This window comes from Apium graveolens, unplaced genomic scaffold (assembly GCF_009905375.1).
Source record: "Apium graveolens cultivar Ventura unplaced genomic scaffold, ASM990537v1 ctg9028, whole genome shotgun sequence".
NCBI classification, from domain to species: Eukaryota; Viridiplantae; Streptophyta; class Magnoliopsida; order Apiales; family Apiaceae; genus Apium; species Apium graveolens.
In genome coordinates, this window is record NW_027421675.1 from 8,854 (window position 1) to 21,370 (window position 12,517).

At 33.7% G+C, this 12,517-nt stretch overlaps 1 pseudogene; it reads right to left on the bottom strand.

Annotated features, from left to right (window-relative positions):
* Nucleotides 1-2,226: 2,226 nt before the first annotated feature.
* Nucleotides 2,227-10,808, bottom strand: LOC141705557 (membrane-associated progesterone-binding protein 4-like; annotated as a pseudogene).
* Nucleotides 10,809-12,517: the final 1,709 nt, after the last annotated feature.

The following is a 12,517-nucleotide window of genomic DNA, read 5'->3' on the forward strand; positions in this document are numbered from 1 at the left end:
GCTAAAATTTACATTTTAATTAAATATAATAATCTTTCGTTAACACACATATAAATATCAATAAAAATGTAAATTTCAATCATTACATTATTTTTTAAACTTAGTATCACTAACTTATACACCTATACGTATATTAATAAGTATTATCAAATCATATTATTAAAATTTCAAATAAATAAGTTTTATAACTTAAATTTTTTACTTCAAACTATGTAATATTAAAAATAATCCGCGAATGAGGTATATTTTGGTTTAACAAATATCCACATATTTTGGTTATTAAAAATAAAAATAATTAGTGTTATACACATGATAACTACTAAATTACTAAATTACTTACATATAGTTTACTTATTCCACTAAACTAATACCAAAGATTATGCTATTAAAACTACAACTAATTCTTTCATTATAGATCTATAATTATTATATATATTATAATATTTTAAAATTATTATATAAATAGATAAATAAAATTCTAAAAATATTAACGGAACCCGTGCATCCCACGGGATTAAAACTAGTATAACTAGAATTCAATTTTTATAAAAAATATATATATAAATCTTACCTTTTCAATTATATTTAATTTATTTATTTATCTAATATTGATTTTGTTTGACTGGGGGAGAGGATCATTTAAGCACAGCTAGCAGTTAGGGTGTCAACTTTGACATCAACTAGAGATAAATTAAAAAAAATAATATTTTAGATGAGTTATAATAATTGGCATCCAAAAGGAGTATTTCCGATGCTCTTAAATTATCTGGTGATAATTACAACCTTCAGCTTATATTTAGCAGTATCTACAATTTGGGAATACTTGGTGAGTATTTTTGATCTTATTTTAATATATTCGATCATAAATTAAATTTTTACTTGACTCCAAGGGAAAATTCGTATTTCTAAAAAAAACTCGTTTTTAAGAGTAAAAATTGATGATAATTACAACCTTAGTGGAATCTTATGTTGTATCCGGATGGAAGTACAGTAGAGTAACAAAAAAATGACGTGACATGTACATATTAACATATTAAATAATATAATATTCCCTTAAATATATTATAAATATAGTAAAAATATATTTTTACTAGTTATTTAAGAGAATATTTTAAATGAACTCCAATTACATGCCCATCTTACTATTATAACAACCTGAGTGAAGGCAAAAAAAATATAAGAAAGTGATATAAGTTAAAGTAAAGTGATAAATTTTTTATTGACAAAAATGATAACAGAAGACACAAAAAAAATAAAATAAGAAACTGATATGTACAAGAGTAAGAGCACGTCCAAGTGTCCTAAAAATTTGTACTAAAATTAAAGGCACTTTTGAGCATATAAGTGCTCAAATAATGTACTACTAGTTTATTAAAATACTAGAAAATTAATTATGTGCCTCATTTTTTAGGCACAACTATTCTGTTTCATTTTTTTCAATAAAAATTCTATTTTCATTTCTTTTTATCAATCTCCCTTTTTACACATCTCTCTTCTCTCCTCATTTACTTTTCCTATATTTATAATTTAAATATATTATTATTTTATCAATAAGACACAAATTTAATACATGTTATTGGAGTTGATGTACAAAAATATTGTCTTAAATCAATAGGCTACTACATTTTATTAAATTTATAAGCCATCCACTAAAACATGATTAGACATGTTCTAAACAAACAATTTTTTTTATTAATAACATGATATAGGACAGCGCTAAGATATTGTTAGTAACTTTATTTATTTTAGATGCCTCAAAATTTAGTTTATGATCACATTTTAAAGTATTGTTGAACTTACGGTTGAAAAAATTTATGTGAATGTAAGAGTAAATGCCAGAGTTCATTCTTATTATTAGTTGAGTTCGAAACAATCAAATTACCACAAATGAAATTTGAGAACATTTTAAGTACCAATTTCAATTTCATATCTTTATTTTTTTTGGTCAAACATGAAAATATGGTTATCTTTCTTTTTCAAGCATACACAGGTGGAGCCTTTTGTTGGTGTGACAGTATTTAATACTCTAATATAAAGGTCTTGTAAAACTTCAAACTCTTTTTGATAACCACATGTAAATATGTGATAGCTACAGATATGGCATAAAGCCTGCCCTTGCGTGCTGCATCATCTGCTCTCTTCATGAACTTATCCATGTCGGGACACGTAATTTCCAAAAATAAAATTTAAAATGGATGCATCCATCCATCATGGCCAATCAATAAGTGAAATATTAATTACAATCTTAAATGGCACTTCACATTGCACAGTACGACCATAGCCCTGAAAACTTTTCAATTGTGAAATGTGCTGGTAGAAAGAAAGGGCCTTCACACTCACATAATAGTACAAATTTAACAAGTAAAACTAGAAATTTGCTAATTCCCGAAACTTTACTATTCTTGATTACAATAGCACAGTGACCAGTGCTTTGCGAGTGTGCTTCTATAACTGCTAATTTTACAGGCTCGATATTTCATCACTACAACAAATGTCTCGTCAAAACAATCTTTAGGCATAAGAAATAGAGCTGTTTTACCATAATTTTAAAATAACTAAAGCCGGCAAAGATTGGAAAAATATTCACATCCTTCGTACACTTCTAATCCTGGTCCGTCTAGTTCATTTTTCTTGAAGCAAGCACAGCGCTTGCTCATTTCCCTGTCAAAGCTATCTCTAGCGGCCTCTGAACTAATCTTGGATACCCATTCTCACACCAAACCTGACAAAGAAAAATTAGAGCCTAATGTTCATGGGTACTTGATTCTAAACATTCCCTCCCAGATTAGACATTTATGTGATACACAGCCAATATATATATATATATATATATATATCTAGTAAACTATTTTTCTTTTCCGCGTAACTTGTGTCTTTTCCAACACAAATAAAAATTGATTTCAGAAGCAACAATTTAAACACACACAAACAATAAAGAGTAACTTAAAAATAAAAAAATAGTAGTTAAAAATAACAGAATGATATTAAGTTTAAATATACAACTTATGTGCAACTAAAAAAATCAATGCCATAAATTAATAAAGTCAACGACTTCATGTTCCATAATGATGTGACTACAAGTGATGTTACACAATGAAGCGACAACAAGTTCCTCAGAAAACAAATTAGTTACAGTGTTTGGTTCAACGCCTTTCAAGTTGCACAAAGTAACCTCGAGTATCAAGATTTTTGAGGTTACGTTAAAACATGAGAACATAGTTCCCTACGTCCCCCAAGGTCACCACAAGTTACACTCTTATATTAATGTGGATATATATATTTTTTTGAAAGTACATAGTCTATATTAGTGTAATCTAATATACCAAAATTAACAATGTAACTTAAACATACAGGATTGAACCAAACACAATAATTCGGTTTTTCTTGGAACCACTACTACAATTTAATATACTAAAAACAACTTATATAGAAATAAGAGAAAAAGATTGTGAAAATAATGAATTATCATATGTTAATTCAATATATTGAAAATAATGTGAGAATATGAGGGTAAAAAGTTTTGTAGAAATATACAATGTATAATATATTACAGCATATGCCATGGTATAAGCTGGGCATTGAATGCCTCCACCCCTGTATACATGTGGCATGCCTACATTACAGTTGATACCTTTAACTTGGTACCAAACATATTTCTTTCAGCAAAGCTTAAATATAGAGTCAGAAGTATGACTTTAAGATTGAGTTTTATATTTTTTAAATCTGTCTTTGCTTTCAGAATCCTTTTAGTGAAGCAAACTTTTACCTCTGAACCATCTTCCTGACTCCATCTTGAATTACAGCTAGGGACCTTAGCTTCTTCAACTTTCTGTTTTTTCCATCAGCTGGGCACCTCTAGCAGCCTTTGCTTCTACTCCTTTCAAGTATTTTGTGGGGTTACCTTTACTATTGTAGTAAAGCCCAACAAGTTTACCAACAGGACTGAAATTTGCCAGTTATAACAATGTAAGTTTTAGGCAACCATATTTACTTATTCAGGACAAGGAACTTCCGGGTAGGCCCCCATGCCTTCAAATCCTTAAAACTAGCAATTCATTTTTCTTATATTATTTTTTGCTACAAACAGGATCTCTACTTCCCAAGAAAGGTAAAGATATTAAAATCTCTATGTACTTCAAGCACCTTCCACATATTAGTTCTCATTTCATTTTCACATCAGTGAAATAGCAAGCTGTATACTCACATATAAGTTCTGACATAAAAATCTCGCCAGTCAACCACACTCTTCACCTAGAAATGAAACATGAAGGTTTAGAAAGAGTGAACTGGAAGCATGTCACTAAATTAATATATCTTCACTTTTCAAACACTCGATATTGATAAAAAACTAATTCTCTTTCCAATTCTCTGCTAAGAAGCTGGGGAGACAGGGTAGAGGTACATATGAAAATATGTTGCATGGTATGAAAAGAGACAAATCAAAGAAAGGACAAGGAAATCACATCAGAAGACCAAAGGCGCAGCGTAGCTCAAAATTTATAAGAATAGCTACTAGAGTCCAGAGGAGTCCCTCTGAAAATTTGTGCATTAACATAATAATTGTAATTTAGTAAGCAATTGGAAGGGAAAGCTCGATGCATAAATGGAAACATCAAAATATTCCTTCCCCAACTTCCTAGTTAAAGCATACCAAAAATGCTTGCTAAATTTTCAGTCCAGATAGTGAGCTAATCAAACCGGACCAGGTTGTTAAATACTTTAGATAGGTAAATATTCTATAGTACATCCACGAATGTCACATGTTCAATAAGAGTAATAAATGAAAATTTTAAACGTCAACAATAAAACAAGCAATAAATTACCTCAGTGCTGGATAACCCTCTTAATGAGTCAGTAAGACCATCTCCTGTGTAAATTTCATACAAAACCCTTTAGAAAAAAACTAAAAAACTAGTAACTAATAAGAATAAGCCCATAAAAAATAACAAGCAATTCTTGCTAGAGCAGAATTTTTTAGCAGAGAACTTTAATGGCATAAATGGTTCCTTTTTTTCTTGATCAAACATAAATGGTTCCTTAATTCTACATAAACAGGTCTATATTCACAAGGCTGAGATAGATGAAATTGCATATGCATAGCAGTAGCAAGTCCAACCATGAAATAATTTTTAGTAAGCAGAAAAAAACAAGTTAAGGCGTTTCATTATTTGATCGCCCATGGAAGGTGTACCTGAGGACATTGCTAGGGGGGAAATTCATCAATGGACTGCAAGAGCATATCCAGGTCAAAGTTTATCTATTTTCCATATATCCTAGCTGAAAGCTGCGGTTGAAGGAGCCCCAATCTCAACAATTATACCTCCACAGTTAACTAACTCCATAATAGTATGATATTGTCCGCTTTGAAGCCTGCACGGATTTATAATGGGCATATCCCAAAAGACCTCATACTAATGGACTTAATTGGCTACTCTATATACAAGAAATTTATTTCTATTGTCCTCAATGTGGTACTTGGGTTGATACTACCCAATAATCCTCCCCTTAAACCAAGAACCACAAATTCAGGTCTTACACTATTGGAATTGAAGTAACTACAAAGGATATGAATTGATTCAGCATACAAGTATGATTTATTCATATCTCAGAATCATAGGGATCAGATTTGTAGATTTGTACGGCTGTCACCGTTTTAGAATAGTCTTATGTATGATTATATATATGTACATTATGTAACCCTCAAAAATATCAATATAGCTTATTGTAGTTCACTTGTTCTCATGGTATCAGAGCCTAGACAATAAATCCTAATATTTATTTAACTCCTCTCTACCTAAACATAGCCACCATGTCCGATAATATTTCTCATTCCACAAGTATCATTGACTACGACTCAAAACCCTACAACAGAATTTCACTCCATTCAGATCACTACTATACGACTGAATGGAGAAAACTTCCTATACTGGTCTCAGTCTGTTCGCATGTACATCCGTGGCAGGGGTTGGTTACTTGATAGGGGATGAGAAAGAGCCTGATGCAAAATATGCCACCTATTCAACTTGGGATGCAGAGAATTCTATGGTTATGACTTGGCTGGTGAATTCAATGGAGGAGGATATAAGCTCCAACTATATGTGCTACCACACTGCAAAGAAGCTTATGGATAACGTCAATCAGATGTACTCTGATTTAGAAAATCAGTCTCAAGTGTATGAGCTGACTTTGAAGCTTGGAGAAATCCGCCAAGGTGAGGATAATGTTACTAAGTATTTTAATTCCTTAAAACGTCTTTGGCAAGATTTAGATCTATACAATAATTATGAGTGAAAATCTCTAAAGGGTTTTTAATCACTATAAGAAAACGGTGGAGGATAATCGTATTTTTAAATTTCTCATTGGTCTTAATGTTGAGTTTGATGAAGTAGGCAGGATAATTGCTAGGAAACCTCTTCCATCTATTGGCGAAGTGTTTTCAGAGGTCCGTCGCGAGGGAAGTCGTCGCCTAGTAATGCTTGGAAAAAGGAATCTCATCAGTACAGTTGAGAATTCTGCTCTTGCAGTTGGTACTAATATGGGACGAGTTGCTTCTAAAAGGACTGATGAGAAGCCTCGTATTTGGTGTGATCATTGTAACAAACCACGTTATACACATGAAACTTGTTGGAAGATTCATGGAAAACCAACAAACTGGAAGGGTTCTCATTAGGGCTGATTCAACCGTTCTCCCGCTGCACACGAGGCAAAATCTGTTACACTTAATGAAGAGCATGTTAATGTTGTTAAACTATAATCCAAGCTTATTAACTGCTCCCAATGCTTCTGTTACGCAAACAGGTAATATAATAAAAGCCTTCTCTTGTTATTTCCCTTAGCATTCTACCCCCGGATCATTGACTCGGGGGCTTCAGATCACATGATCAGTTCTTCTTGCTTATTTCATACTTCTAATCCTTCATCTGGTCATGAAAAAATTCGTATCGCAGATGGCTCATATTCTGCAATAGCTGGTAAAGGTTTGATTAATTTATCTAAAACCATTTCCCTTAAATCTGTTCTTTATGTCCCAAAACTTGCATGTAATCTCTTGTCAGTTAGTAAGTTATCCAATGATTCTAATTGCCGTGTTATATTTTGTGAAACTCACTGTATATTTCAAGAGCAGAGTTCGGGGACGGAGATTAGCAGTGCTAAGTTAATAGATGGTCTCTACTATTTTGAAGATGCCTCCAAGAATAAAGAAGCTCGAGGTTTCAGTAGTATCAGTTCTATCCCGAATTAAGATCAGATTATGCTTTGGCATTACCGACTAGGACGGCTTAGTTTTTTATATCTTAAAAAATTGTTTCCCAACTTTTTTAAGGGATTTGATTGCTCTAAGTTCTTTTGCAAAAGCTGCATATTATCCAAAAGTCATAAAATTCTTTATCCTTCCGGGCATTATCAAGCCTCGAAACCATTTTACTTAATACATAGTGATGTTTGGGGTCCCTCTAGAATTAAAACTTATACTGGTAAGAGGTGATTTGTCACATTTATTGACGATCATACTCATTTATGTTGGGTTTATTTGATGAGTGAAAAATTTGAAGTTGCAGACTTGTTCAAGAATTTTTACTCAATGGTGGAAACCAATTTTAAACTAAAATTGGAATTTTTCGTACTAATAATGGAACCGAGTATTTTAAAAGAGGTTTTTTGAAAGAAAAAGGCATTCAATATCATCTACTTGTGTTGATACGCCTCAACAAAATGGCATCGGCATTTATTTGAAGTTGCACGTGCAATTATGTTTTCTATGCACGTTCCTAAATATCTATGAGGAGAAGCAATTTCAACTGCATTTTACTTAATTAATCATAAGCCTACACGTGTTTAAAACTATATTACTCCCCTAGAACATTTCAAAATGTATTTTCCCGAGTCACGTATTTTGTCGCATTCCTCTTAAAAGATTCCGGTACACTGTCTGTCTATGTTTACTTATCCACTAAAGAAAGGTCAAAACTTGATCCTAGGGCTGAGAAATGTGTTTTTATTGGTTATGCCCCAAGTAAAAGAAGATATAAGTGTTTTACAAAATCGAGAAAAACCGGATGTCATTTATCTCGAACATCAACCGTTTTTTTCAAAAGGGTTTGCTTCAGGGAGAGGAACAAGAGCAAACAAAAGAAAATTTTTGGGATATGATACCCACTCATTTAGCTAAAATTGTGGATAATGACATATTATCATATAAGGAGGATGTTATGCCTCTCACTACGGGTAAAACTCGAAATTCTAGCAGTGATATTCCAAATATTATTGATTCTTTAACAGGGGGAGAAATACTATCTAAGGTTCCTAAGGAATGGAGTACAGAGCTTCTGGTTTATAAAATGAGGATAAATTATCAAAAAAGTAGAGAACCTGATATCCCTTCTGCACAAGTCCAATCAACAATCCTGGGCAAAGAATCAAAAAATGCGGGTACTTCACATATGCCTTTGCCTAGTGTTTTTAATAGTCCAGCTAACCTTTCTCCAACTTCTAATAATTTGTCTGATCCAAATATTGCTTCTGATGATCATAATATTTCTATAGCAATCAGGAAAGGAAAGCATTCATGTACTAACCATCCTTTGTTTAAATATATGTCCTACGGTAAATTCTCAAAAAAAAACATAGTTCTTTTACATCAACAATTTCTAATCTGTTTGTGCCCAAAAACATTCAGGAAGCACTTAATGATCCAAATTAGAGACTGGCAGTAATGGAAGAAATGAATGCTCTAAGAAAAAGTGGGACTTAGGAAATTGTGATCCATCTAAAGATCATAAAATAGTTGGATGTAAATGGGTGTTTACAGTGAAATGTAAAGCAGACGGAAGGGGTTAAAGCTACCGGCGTCTCACTTGCACCACTGTAGTTGCAGGTAATGATAGGCCCGTTAGTCTTCGTTGTTGACTTGACGGGAGACGTTACAGTCGTAACGGAAGTTACACGTGGAGTGACATGGCAACAGGCGGCGGTTAACGTGTACGCCAACTAAGCAGGAGTGAATTATAATAGGGAAAAAGAAATATAAACGGTCATAAAACAAACAGAGATGTTGGCAGGCAGCAAATGAACTTGAGTAGATGAAGGTATTTTATCCGAAATATGTCTCTGTTAGAACGTAAAAAAGGAGAGTGGGTATCCATGACGTTGCTGTTAATTGACATCGAATTTAATGATAAATGTGGATAATGGGAAAGACATAAGCGGGCATACAGGAGACACAAATGTAATTCTTCCGGATCCTGATTTTAAACCAACCCTATAACAACGACGGTCATCTGCTAGGCGGTTACCCCTATTCACTTCATTATTATAGGTCGAGAGTACAAGTCTTAGTGCGGACATGTGTTTAAGTATATAAATTCACGCAAGTGACTATGACCAGAAAACAAAAATGCGGTAAAAACATCAGACATTCCACATGCGCATGCCAGAGTTAACATATGTACTGACAAAATACTATTACATACTCTAAAGAGAATTTTAGTGAATTTGGTTACCCTTGTGAAGTGGACACAAAGTTTAAGCTGACCCTGCAATCAAAATTACTTTAACAAAAAAATTATAAATGACTGTTTCTTCCTCTTTATTTCTCAGATCAGGTGGCAACATACAAAAAACAATCATGCAAGGCTAATAATTTATTTAGTATTCCAACAACCAGTTTTACCTGAAAAGTTTCCAGATACAAATGCACGGGATGCATCCCTGTAATGAAAGATCAGTCATACAGTCAGCTTCATATTTAGACAAATTGATCTAGGGGAAAAAGCAATGGAAAAATGAACAAATAGATATGGATAAATTGCTAGTAATGACTGAACCAATAATATAATAGAGTATTAATTAAATTTCTAATTAATTAGGAAAAACTTTTGTCATCATGGACACAGAAAATAAGACATGGAACTTTATAATGATTTAAGGGATAGGGGTGATATCTATATATTTATTGTAAATGGTCAATTACGGAAATTCAAATATTTACACTTTCAAACCCTCAACCTAGGAAAATATCAACTACACTACAGGACAAGTATTCACATTTACTGTATTTAGCAATAAAACAATTAAATTATATTTTGACCATAATTATTCCTTGATTTGCTGTGCCACCACTCTTTTTACTGATTAGCTGATTGGTTTATAGAACTTTACAGCATACTAACATGAACCAGTTTACGAAAACAAAGCTACTTAATTAAACCTTCACAATAGTATACAAGAAAAGATAAACCTTCCAGCAAAATGGTTGTAGCCCCCTCCCAAACCGTAGTGCGATTTTCCTTTCGTCACATCAAACACAGAGCTGAAATAAATCCCAAGCATAGCAAACAATTAAGATATTCCTAAAAATCGATAACTTGATTCGTATAACAACTTTAAAAATGGTACATGTAAACTATATGCACACAAAGATTCATACCCAAGAATGGCTAAGAGAATTGGCAAGGCAGCATCAGTCCCATTACACAGAGCTAAATCTTGGACAGTAAAGAGTTTCTAGCAGAATCAAATACAGTAATTGAAGAAAAATATAACTGGAATGAAAAATAATATAAAGAAAAGGTGATAAATTGATTGATACCTGGGGAGGTGAAAAAGGGTGAAGAAGATTGAATTTGAGGAAGAAAAAAGACAAGAGAGGTACAAAGAGGGCGATCCCAACTAGAGGGGATCGACCCATTTTCCCCTAAACTTTATGCAACAATTTTTAAACCGCTATTGGTAACTTGTATTTGTATGTATTTCAATTCATCTACTCTTTTTAGGTAGCTGGATTGGATGCCCAGATTCTGTAGTTGCAAATATATTCGGTTGCTTTCCTTCTTTTTTAAGAAAAATACTTGATACTTGTTGGGCCATAAGCCCAATAAGAAATAAACATATATTTAAAATACACTGTATTAGGAGGTTTAGTAAGAAGCCCAAAAATGTAATGGGAAAGAAAAGCCCGTTTAGGGTGATATCCTCAGTTTAAGGAGGTGATAACTTTGTATTTGAGATAGAGTAAATAATCTATTCAGGACTTCATTGTTTACTGAATGTCCATTTTTTGTTAGATAATTAATTGATTATTGACCAGAACGAATTTATTATTTGACGTTAAAAGGAACTTTTTAACATATAATTGTTCAACCGCAAGCTGAAGAAGGAAACACGACCATGAAAATCGGAGGAACAAATGAAGTGACCACAGTCCCGCGAGCTAAAAAAGAACATGGACCTTCCACATTTCGTCCTCGTCGTTTATTCCCTCAGACCGCTAAGCCTCACAAAAATCGACAATGTAAATGAGACACCGGATTACGAGTCACGACCGCCTCGGGAAAAAGGTCCTCTCAAGCGATATAAGACCGCACTTAGACAAAATCAAGCATTTAGAAGCTCAGCGAGAAGTCGAGCTGGGTGAGAACGCAACCAATGACGAACAATGGACATTACTCACTGAAGAGTCAAAAAATTACAAGATCGTTTAGACAAACAACAAGAAATTCGCCGACTTCAGTTCGAGCTAGATCAGGCATCTACCCCGCTATTCTTTACTAATGAGGATGGCAAGGAATTCAACGAGGATGATTCCTTATACGATGAATATTATCAGTATGAAGACGAGGCTTCTACTGAGTCAACATACTCGAGACCCCGTCGCCCCCCAATAAGGGGACACCTTCTAACGAAAACTTCCAACAGATAAATAACACTCAATCAGTCGATCTGAGGTCATTTTGCGACTACAAGAAGATATGGCTATTATTTGAGAGAATATCATCAATCAATCCAAATTCGGATTAATATGGGAAAGCCCACTCTCCACATGAGTCAAAAATGCCATGATAGATCGAACCTTGAAAACCCCAACATAAGATCATTTCGATTGTTCTAAAGATCCATCAATATTTTTGAACATTTTTTATGGCCAAATGGCATTTGGTGGTCACTCTGAAGTTGCAAGATGCCAATTCTTCTAACATGTCTCCAAGGTACATCCTTCCAGTGGTACAATAATCTCCCTCCTCGATCAATTGACTCCTGGGTAGCCCTCAAGGCTAAATTTCAGCCCTGTTTCTCTGTTAAATCTAAGGAGGAAAAATTACAGCCTCATTAATGATGATAAGACAAGGACACAATGAGTCCCCAACCTAGTGGAAGAACTTGGTGTTAATTACCTCGTCGCATGTGTAGATAAACATCGCCATGCAAGGCTTCTGGAAGAATTCCTTGAGAAAAACCTTCGATCACTATATGGGGCATTTCAACTTGTCGAATACCGAATGACTCTCCAAGGAGCCTGATAGTCAATCTTCTGAAAGAAGGGATAGGCCTTGGCAGCTACGCTCCTGACAAGAAAAAGAATTTACCAAACTTAATACAGAAAGGCTAATATATTAGTAAGGGACCAGATTATAGACCCCCTCGACCGATGAAACCCGGCCGTCCCCCAAGTAATAGATGCTGTGAGTATTATAAAGACACATGGTACACCACTAAGCAATGTTATCAGCTAAGTAACCTG